Genomic DNA, 10349 nt, shown 5'->3' with positions numbered 1-10349 from the left:
TAGACTGTACTGCTCAGTTACTTTCTACCACGCCCGAACATCTCCTCCGTGATTTAATCATTTCATAATTCGTTAAAGCTTTTAGTATATTAAGTGAGCCTGTTACTGGGTGAGGATTCAGACCCAGACTAGTCTTCTGCTACCGAGTAAACTACGATATGATATGAAAACAATATCTGAAAGCATTTCAATAGAAAGAAAGGCCAGTCGAACGATTCCTTAAAGCAATGAAACCGCATCACAGCCGCTTATTACTCCATTTAAAGCCTTGTAACCACAAGTTAGTAAGATAATGGACATAAAGCTAACCCATTGCTTGACAAAAATAAATCATGTGCATCTAAAAAGGAAACGCTCCACGGGGACCGGAACGTCTGTAAAGCAGGATCTCCAGTGAAATCATAGACAGAGATCATAGACAGAACATTTTTCTACAGTGAGGAAGAGGAGGTTACTGTCAGCAGTAAGAAGGTATCATTCAACACAGAGTAAACAAAGTTTTTGGGTTAAAAGCATTTCAGAAATACCTCTGAAGAAGAGGTTTCATGTGAAAATGGGAGAAAAGAGCGAGTTCACTGAAATTCGATTATGTCTTTGCGCCACACAGAGGCTTCTGGCACAATGTCCAGGGAGGTTTCTGCTCTCCTGATGCAAGCTCTGTAGAGACGCCAACATTCGCTTACGGTTGATTTGGTTGAAGTCAACCCATCAATGAGGTCCAAACATCGCAGATTAAGGTGTAAATTAGAACGTATAAACTTAAAACTTTAAGATAACGTTAAAACAACATTAAATCCTATTTAAAGGGTTTGTTTTTGGTGGTAGCAAGAGATAGAAAAAAAAACTTAGAAAGAGGAAAGGGGGGTCTAGGAGGAGTGGGTAAAGCTTTCACTGGGCCTTGGGGCCGTGGTGATGGTGGAGGCGGGCATAGTTGCTGTAGTGACAGCGCTCTGGTGGGCATCAGCGGTGATGTGCAGGTTGAGGCTCCGGCAGCCCCTCGCGGCCCCTCCGCGAGACACCAGGCTAACCGGGTTACTGGCAAGCAGTGACAAGTTCTGAGGGTTCAGAAAGAGCGGTGCCGTCACAAGGTTAGGGGTGCTGCCTGCGCTGGTGTTGGCAAACAGCAGGTTCCCGCTCCCATCCAGGGATGTAATCGGCAGAGTGCCACTAGATGCCAGAGCTAAAGAGACAATGAACAGCATTTTAACTCCAGGTGCAGTGGCCTATAACAGATAAAATTAGTAGAAAAGAAATACAGCAATATAGAAATTTTGACTGCCAACTTGAAACTGACTATTCTTTACATACCCAGGCCTAGCACGTTCATTTTTGAAATATTTTCTGTAATTTATGCATTCAGATACTGGCAAATGTGTAATATATTTCATTTATTAAATTTTTTTAAACAAATAATACTTTCTATTATATTACCAATCATATCAACCAAATAAGATTGATGTTAATCATTAAAAAATATAGATTCTTAAAGAAATATTGTAGATTTTCAGTCTCTCTGATAATGTAAAACGTTCCATACAAACTCAAATTTCTGTTCAGTTAGTTTAATGTTATTATGAAAATAATATAATAAGTAAATTATTACAATACTAATAGCAACAATTAGAAACTTGTGATTTAATATAAACTTTTATAAACAAATTGCAGAATAGTATTATTGCTATTATTATTGTTATTATTATTATTATTATTATTATTATTAAGTACACTACTACTGCTATTAAACAATAATATATTACAACAGGATTAAAGAAATTTCATAATTTTAATATATATATATAAAATATTAATATTATAAATAAAATAATAATTGTACTACAAAAAAGATTATCTATAAAACTTGCACTCAGAAGGTCACATGAACTTATAAAGATTTGCACTGTATGCAAATATATTTGTTTTAGAATATTTTCATTGTATGCAAATAAGTCATTTTAATCTTGGAATTGTATGCAAATATTTCAAATGCAGAAAGCTTTTGAGAGTGTATAGTGACAAAAGTGCCACTAAAACATTGTTTTTCTGCCACATATTCATCATGCACATGCAGAGCCCTATTAATAGAAGTAAATACAAGGGTACTTGCCACCCCACACACCTTGGATTGTGGCCAAGGTGTGCTGTTGCTCATCAGTGCTGGACTCAAAGCGCTACCGAGACCACGGGTGCCAAACTTAGAAGAGCCCCGCTGCACGAGAAACACCAGAGAAGTATTAAACACACAGATGTCAATCACAAGCTCAAGGTTCTTTCAGAAGACTAAAATGACACTACCCAGGAGTGAACTGTGAGGATGCCATAAGGCCAGGATTGAGGCCTGCAGCTGCAGCCATGGCAGCGACACTGGCGCTGGTGGGCAGCTGGGCAGCTCCTTGCAGAGCAGCTGAGAGGCTGGGAGCTGCCACCATCACCTGCCCAGTGCCCAGAGTTTGCGCCAGGGAGGAACTTGCACTGCGCATCACCGTCTCTGGAGCAGAAGCGTGCTCTGAGGAGGGACGTCTGCGCTGCGGTGGGAGAATGGGGCTGAGCGAAGGAGAGGATGCTATGTGGTGATCACAGGCGCTGTGGAGATGACCGATGCAGTGTTAGTAGTGGCGAGCCAATGGTTGTGCCTGGAGGAATAAAAAGACTTTAAAGGGTTCTTTAGTGTGGTGGTATGTGTCGTCACTTGGGCAGTATAAGATCTGTATGAGAGTTAGTTAAAGTCTAGTTAAAACACCCCACATGTCTCGTCAAAATGTAGTAATGTTTTCGGCAAAGCAGCCCAAATAGTCACGCAACAATAGAAGGATTGCATAGCAGTGTTGATGCAGCCAGTCGAGGGAGATGCGACACTTTACACATATTTAGCCTTCCTAAAGTATATGAAATCATTAGGATTACAACGACAGATCAGCACAACCCATTTTTGGTTGTGCATTTGCATTTCTAGAACAACAGAGGGTTACAAAAGGTTATGCAAAGGCTATATCTGGCTGGAAAAAGCAAAAAAAAACAAGTGGCAAGTATGTATTAGTATTAGTTTTAAGTATTTGCTATTGACCATTCCAGTGTAGAGGTTAGCTCTCACTTGCAGCACAAGCCATGGAAAATGACTGGTTTCATAGCGCACCCATTCCAATTCATCCTGTGTGACAGGGCTTTCAAAACATATCATGTGTCACAGAGAGAGACAGAGGTCACATTACTAAGGACATCATTAACTGTTTTACATTTATTTTTGAAAGCTGGACTTCACGATTAAGAAAAGGGGTGTTACATTTCTGCAAAGCTTGGTGATCAGCCAATCACAATACACTGTGCCAGCTAGCCATTCAAAGTAGGCAGACTGTGCTTATCAGAGGGAGGGACTTTGTCAAAACAATGAGTTTGGAGAGGTGGGGCATAGAGGAGATACAATTATGTCAAGTGTTGGAAAAATAATGTGTTTTTTTGAACATTACAGCATGTCAAGAAATTCTATTACACCTAATAAACTAAATAATATCTTTAAAATAGCATCACATGACCCCTTTAAAGATTGTGAGGAGAACAATAGGAGTGTTTTCTCTCTTTGCTACCAGTGAAACCGATGCTGGAGACACTAGTGCTGGTGAGAGGCAAAACTGGGTTTACAGTCATTGTAGTCGATGTGTTACTGGTCACAAGACTTGCTGTACCCGGGTGCCTATAAAGGAGGAAGGAGGAAAGGAGGAGGTTTAGCACTATTTTAAGCAGTCAGATCTGCTGTGATGAATGAAGGGAGGCAGTTTGCATGTCGCGTACCAGAGGTGTGGTGGGAGAGAAGATTGCTTTGATAGGAGTGCTGAAGCGGGCGCTGCCACTGCTGGGTGGGTTGATCCTCTTCTCCTTCTGTCTGCGGTTTACAGAACCATACCTGGATCACCTCTTTCTCCATGTTGAGCTAGTCGCGATCATGGTGATCTCCTCAGAGGTAGGTTTTTAGTTCTGCTTAAAAAGGGCAAATGCACAAGAAGCGCCCTTTGGCTGCCAAACAAAACACAAAGACCTATGACCTACAGCCCATGGTCTGAGGAAGTAATAATTCAGCTGGAACCTTTTAAGTTGAGACAATCTCAAATGTTTGAACAGGACTGTATGAATGTATGTTAGTTAAAGAAGGTGTGAATGTTGTGGATGTTTTGTTTCTGATCATGCAAGAAGGTAATTAATCATTAAATCATACAGATTATTTACATTTTTAATTTATAGTTTAATATTACAGATTTATAGTGCTGTATTATTATTTATTTATAATTATTATCATCATATATAATGCACTACTATTACTACTACTAATATGAATCAACGATTTAAAAAAACTTCAATGTTCAAACTGAAAAAATTATTATTATTATTATTATTAACATATAAGTAGTAGTAGTAGTAATAAAGTACACTGCTACTAACAATAATAAAAATAATAATATAAATTGTGTAAACCTGAAATAAATTATTATAATATTTTAATATTAAAATGATAAATGTTATTATAAATAAATACAATAATTGTATTTTTTAAATATTTTGCAGCTACTACTGTATTATAAATATTTAATATTTTTAGTGTAAAGAATAAATTTTCAACTAATTTTTTAAATCAGTGCATTCTGATAAAACACAGCATATAAATCTGTGTATATATTATAATCTTACTGTATATTATAAATGAGTGTATATAATTTAATGTACATAAAAAAATAATACAAATAATAAACTAAATTGGAAAATATGAATTGCATATTTAATCATTTCTAATTCAATTTAATTGATAGTTCAAACACTAAGTAAAACTTGCTCATCAAATAAGCTCTGATGAGATGTCGCTCACTTCCTAGAAAAGCTCTTTTCTAAGGCCACTCTGATGTTGGTCTCAATGCTGGTCCTCTTCTTGCAGCGTAGTTCAGATTCCTCCATGCCCAGCCCAGGTGAGCCAAGAGAGCTGGGACTGACAGGGCCTGTCAGACGTCTGGTTCTCTGCACAAACAGCTGCATTACAAAGCACAAAGGAGTGATATAAGCACCTGTGCCACACAGCACTGCGGATGTGCTTTGAAGCATCAGCTCTACTACTTAGCAACATTAAGTAAAACATTAGCTTTATATAAAAAAGACCCGAGACTTGCAGTGCACTGAGAGAGAACTCCAAAACTAAAGAGGAATGCACCAGGAATCTTCATATCCTTTCTAACATTCTTCATGGTATACAATGTTATTCTAAAATGAAGGCAGCAAAGAAGAGAAATGTGGCTAAAGCAGAGAAAATACATACCTGCATCATTTAGCCATTTTCAAGCAGAGGCTTCAGTTTGCACATGTTTTTAAAGCTCAGGTTCAAGGCCTCAAAGCGAGAATGGTGGTTTGGCTGAAGTCATTCCCTCTAAAGTTTCCCCATGGCAAGGCCAACATCCCCTGGTACAAGCAAAACAATAGCATTAAATGTTAAAGAATTTACAAGTGACTTATGAAGGAGAATGCAAATAATTCAAAATAATTCAGCTTCTCTGATGACTAAATAACCCTCAGAGACATCCGAATAGTGAGATCAACAAGAGGCGCATTAACTGTAAGTGCAGTAAATCCCTGTTTACCTCGTGAAGCCCAGTTTGATACGCGGCTCTGTTTGAAGGTCTTGGCAAACTGCTCTAGCTCTCCAGGTCGCTGGGCTCCTCCAGGCTGGGTGTGTCGATGTGCTTTGGTGTCGTCTGCTGTGAGGAAGGGGATTGGATGGGGGTCGCTGCTACTTAATGCGTGTGGGTGTAGCAGGCTGTGAAAAAATGTACACTGCAGTCAGCGCTGTTTGCAATAGATACAAAAAGGTGTATGCAAATCCACTCTTGCAGATGTCTAACAGATCAAAAATAAAACAATGGATGCAGTGGGTGAATGGGATGACCTGACCTGTGTGGCAAGTGTGATGCTTAGCTGGGTCTGCAGGAGGTTGGCTTTGGCTTTGAGGTAGTTGAGTTAGAAGGTTCTGGGCCTGCAGGAGACCTGGTTAGAGCAAGAGGAAAAACGGTGCAATCAGATAGGTGGATGACACAGAGGGCTGGAGAGAAAGTTAAGATGACACTGGACTCACTCTGCTGGCCCTGTGGTGTCTGCCGTAGATGATGAACTGCGCGGGCTGCAGCTGTGTTGCGCTGGGGTGGCTGTGCTGGACCAGCACAAAACTGCTGCAGGTTGAGAGTTCTGCTGCTGTTGCAGCTGCTGTAACTGCTTTATTGTTTCCACACAAACGCAGAACGTGAACAACATTAGTATGAGTCACTATACCAAGCATGCCAGTTAAGCTATGACTGCCATGACAACCTCATCAATTAAAAATAAGTAGGGTTCAACAGTAAAGACATTTTAGATTTTGTTACAAAAATATATTTTGCTGTTTCCATGACAATCGGCAAAGTAAAACATTTAGGTTTCGCTTTTCATGCAACTTTGATCCTAGAGGAAATGCCTTCTTTTTAAATTTGCCAACACATTTGGCACATTTAAAGAATAAATTGAAAGGTCTGCAAACTCCATCAAAAATTGTATATTTATCTCTTAATGTGTTTATCTTTTTCCATATGTGACCCTGGACCACAAAAAGGCCAGTCATAAGGGTAAAATATTCAAAACTGAGATTTATACATGATGTGTAAGCTGAATAAATAAGTTTTCTAATGATGCGTGTTTTGATGAGACAATTTTGTCTGACAAAATCTGAAATTTGAGGGTGCAAAAAAATACTAAGAAAATTGTCTGTAAAATTGCTCAAAGTTCTTAGCAAGTTTTCATATATTTATGGTACTGTAAATTTACCAAATCTCTTCACTAACATGATCTTTTACTTAATGTCCTAATGATTTTTGCCATGAAATAAAAATTCAAGCATTTTGACCTATACTTTACATTTTTTATTATTTTATAAATATTCCCCAATAATGTAATATTGGTTTTGAGGTCCTGGGTCACATATTTGTTCCGATTTCTTTTCAATACACCATTTGCTAAAGTCTGTAATCCCTTAGTTTGCCTTTTACTGAAATACCATTTATTCAAATGATAATAATTGCACTGAAAGAATGGCTAAATAAATACATTCAAATAAAACAAGGCATTTCAGTCACGGGACTGGCGGCTCTCTTACAGGTGTGTGATCTGGATGGGTTGGGAGAGAGGATCTGGGTGATGGGGTGGCAGCGGAGGCAGAGATGCTGGCTCCTGTAGTGCTACTCTGCTGGCCGGCTGAATGCTGCACCCGCTGCTGCTAAGAGCTGAGCCTGAGCCTGCTGCACAACTGCTGCTGCGCGCTGGAGCCAAAGTCAACTGCAGAAAAGAGAGCAAGACAAAGAAACAAAGACAAGAATTCATTTAACCTCTAATCACCACATTTTGGCAATAGAGCCCATTTACCCTGGACTCAATGGTAGTTGCAGAACAGTGTTGTTATTGTCAAAATGTGCCATTTAGGATTAGCCAAGAATTATTATATATATCAACCTACACAGTAATCCTTGGGTGTGCATTATTTTTATTATTTCAATGATTCCCCAATCCTGAATTTGTGCACAAAACAGAAAACAGTGAGGAATTTCAGTGTGTCACTACATAACAGGTTTATATATATATATCACACTGATGATGCAATGACACTGAAGCCTGTCCAGGTTTTAGGTTGGCCAATCAAACCAGCAAGGATTGGCAGCCTGAAGTGATATAAAGTATTTTTGGTGCTACTGACAAGTAATGGTCAACCTAAAGGTGATTTTAAGTCACAAAAAAGGGTCCACCACTTCAAAAGGAAACTGATACCCAACTGTTCAGAATGAAGAAAATGATGATGAATAGAGAAGTGCCATATATTTTAATTTATTTTTAAATAATCATGTATAACAAATGGAACTTCTCATGAAAAACTATATAACCCATGATTTTGCCAAGAAAGAACATTTTAGCTTATGAAGCACTGCAAATAGTGCCTGTCACCTACACTCAAATGTTTTAGAAATATATATATATATATATATATATATATATATATATATATATATATATATATATATATATATATATGTGTATTTATTGTGTGTGTGTGTGTGAAGAAGAGGTAGAGGAGAAGATAGTTTACAATAAATGTACAAATCAATGTTTGCAATGCTATAATTTACTTCTCTAAAATAAAAAAAAATCTATGAAAAAATGAATTGGAAAGACACTTTCAGAGCCAAGAGCTGAAAATGCGGACAGAGCACTTTACATTATTCTTTGAACAATGCAGTTCCCAGCTTTTCTAGTTTAAATGTTCCAGTTTGGTAGCAGAAGCAAATCAGGATTAATAAAGATGACTTTTAGCTTTTGCTCAGTCTATGTGGAAATAGAGGACAAAGAAAACATAGGGATAGAGGAAGACCATCCCAAAATTCTTCTCCAAAATCAAATGTGTTTTTGTTCTACACTGATGAGCGGTGATATAAACATACCGCAGCCTTCTGAGACTCCAAGCGGAGAAACCAAGCGGGTATGCTAATTATGAAACTGTTATGCAGTACATGCCAAATTCTGCATAGATTTTGCATATTCTCAACCATCTGTTTCGAAAGCAACTGCAGGAGCAGCTAATTAGCATATAGGGCCCAATAATTTCCCCTGTAACCAGGAGATGGCATGTTGTGCTTTAAATCTCTAATCTTCAGGATTCGACAAATCTCACATTATTTTCAATTAGACAACAATGACATCAGGTGGAAAGCCTCAGCAGTCATTCTGAAACATGATAATGACACCCACGCGCACGTCAAGACAGTGGCAGTTTTGTGACTCAGACACAGGCCCTGGGGACATCTTTAGAAATTCCTATAGCTCTTTCATCCATGTCACAGACCACAAATGTGTGCAAGCGCAGAAAAGATTATACCTGTTGGAGCAAGGCCTGTGCGTGTGCATTAGTGATTACGCATTGTTTGTACAGTCTGCCTCTGAAAGTCCAGTCCATTTGTTTGGAGCACCTGGAAGAAGAAAAGCAGTCAATGCGCTACAATAGATCAGAGCCACACAAAAGGGTCTTTTCAACCAAGATATTCAGCTCCATGGCCTTTCTTATTTCTAAAAAAAAAAAAAAAAGCGTTCTGCAATACATATTGAGAGACTGTCCTACATGTTCAACCTCAGTCAAAGCTACATAAGTGACCCTTTACAACGTTTCAAAATTGTGAAGTCATAGTGTTTTCAACTCAAAACGTAACAAAAAAAAAAAAAGAAATGTAATTAGATCAAGGCAAAAGATCCAAGCTGAGAAAAATATAAAAACATGCAAAGAGCCCAACTGTTTCCAACTGTAACTCACCAGTGTTTTCATCCCCGCCTCCATTTACACATTTACTTGTTTCCGATGGATTACTCATTCTAGAATCTGGGACAGACAGAGTAAGGTCGGACTTTCAGTTTCTCTTCAAACACCAATCATGCAGTGACTTTTTTAACAGTGAAACAGCAATGTTAAAAAAAAAAAAAAATCCAAACATGCTCTCGAATTATTTTTAAACTGAACATCAAAAAAATATTCTACTTAATATACTATTGACCTCATGTGAATGTCTCAGTTTCAATTTAGTAGGAAAATCTGATTGGTGTAAATTAACAAACCAAACACGCCTACTCACTCAACTCCAGACAGCATAGCATCACTATACAGTAAACAGGGGATCTAAAAAATGCTGGGTTGCCGACCACAAACGTCAACTTCTCACCAGCAGCAGCTGCCTGCACCTGCTTTGTCAAGTTACTTCTACATGCTATCACAACAAATTTAGCACCCTTTCATACGACAAACCTCAAAAGCAAAGTAAAGTAGTCTCTCTCTGTGTAAATCTAAAAACGGCTTTGGAGTGAAGAGCAACTGCACGCAGAATACTTGGGCTAAGTTTCCACTGAAAACTGTGGCTGCCTTTCTCTCGTCTCTCCGGCACTTGCTTTGCTTGTTTCTCTCTCTACTCTCTCTGTGCCATGATTGTCATAATAACTAGAGTGTAAGGAAGTTCACATTCTGGAACGGAACAGAAGCTGCTGGAAGTTAGCGCGCACAAAGCATAATCAGTATGCAGCTGATTAAAGCTTATATAAATCTCTCACTTCATTAGTCGAGCAACACTTTAAGTCCTGTAAGCAATCTATTTCGTGACGCGCTCTGAGAGCTTTCTCCCTAATTTAAATGTTCATAAATATTTATCATCTCATTAGGCATATTAATCTGATCGCTTTGAGGGAAAACAGGAATGGGGAAGAAAAAACTGTGTGTCAATGCACGAGCCCAATCATTTACTGGAGTGCTACAAATTATTTCTGTCAAT

General features: G+C 38.4%; 1 pseudogene; it reads right to left on the bottom strand.

Moving 5' to 3' along the window:
• Positions 1 to 866: 866 nt before the first annotated feature.
• The window catches only part of LOC122351712, a 9640-nt pseudogene continuing 157 nt past the window's right edge, over positions 867 to 10349 (bottom strand).

This window comes from Puntigrus tetrazona, chromosome 9, assembly GCF_018831695.1.
Source record: "Puntigrus tetrazona isolate hp1 chromosome 9, ASM1883169v1, whole genome shotgun sequence".
In the NCBI taxonomy this organism is placed as follows: domain Eukaryota; kingdom Metazoa; phylum Chordata; class Actinopteri; order Cypriniformes; family Cyprinidae; genus Puntigrus; species Puntigrus tetrazona.
This window is presented reverse-complemented; position numbering and strand designations above follow the sequence as displayed.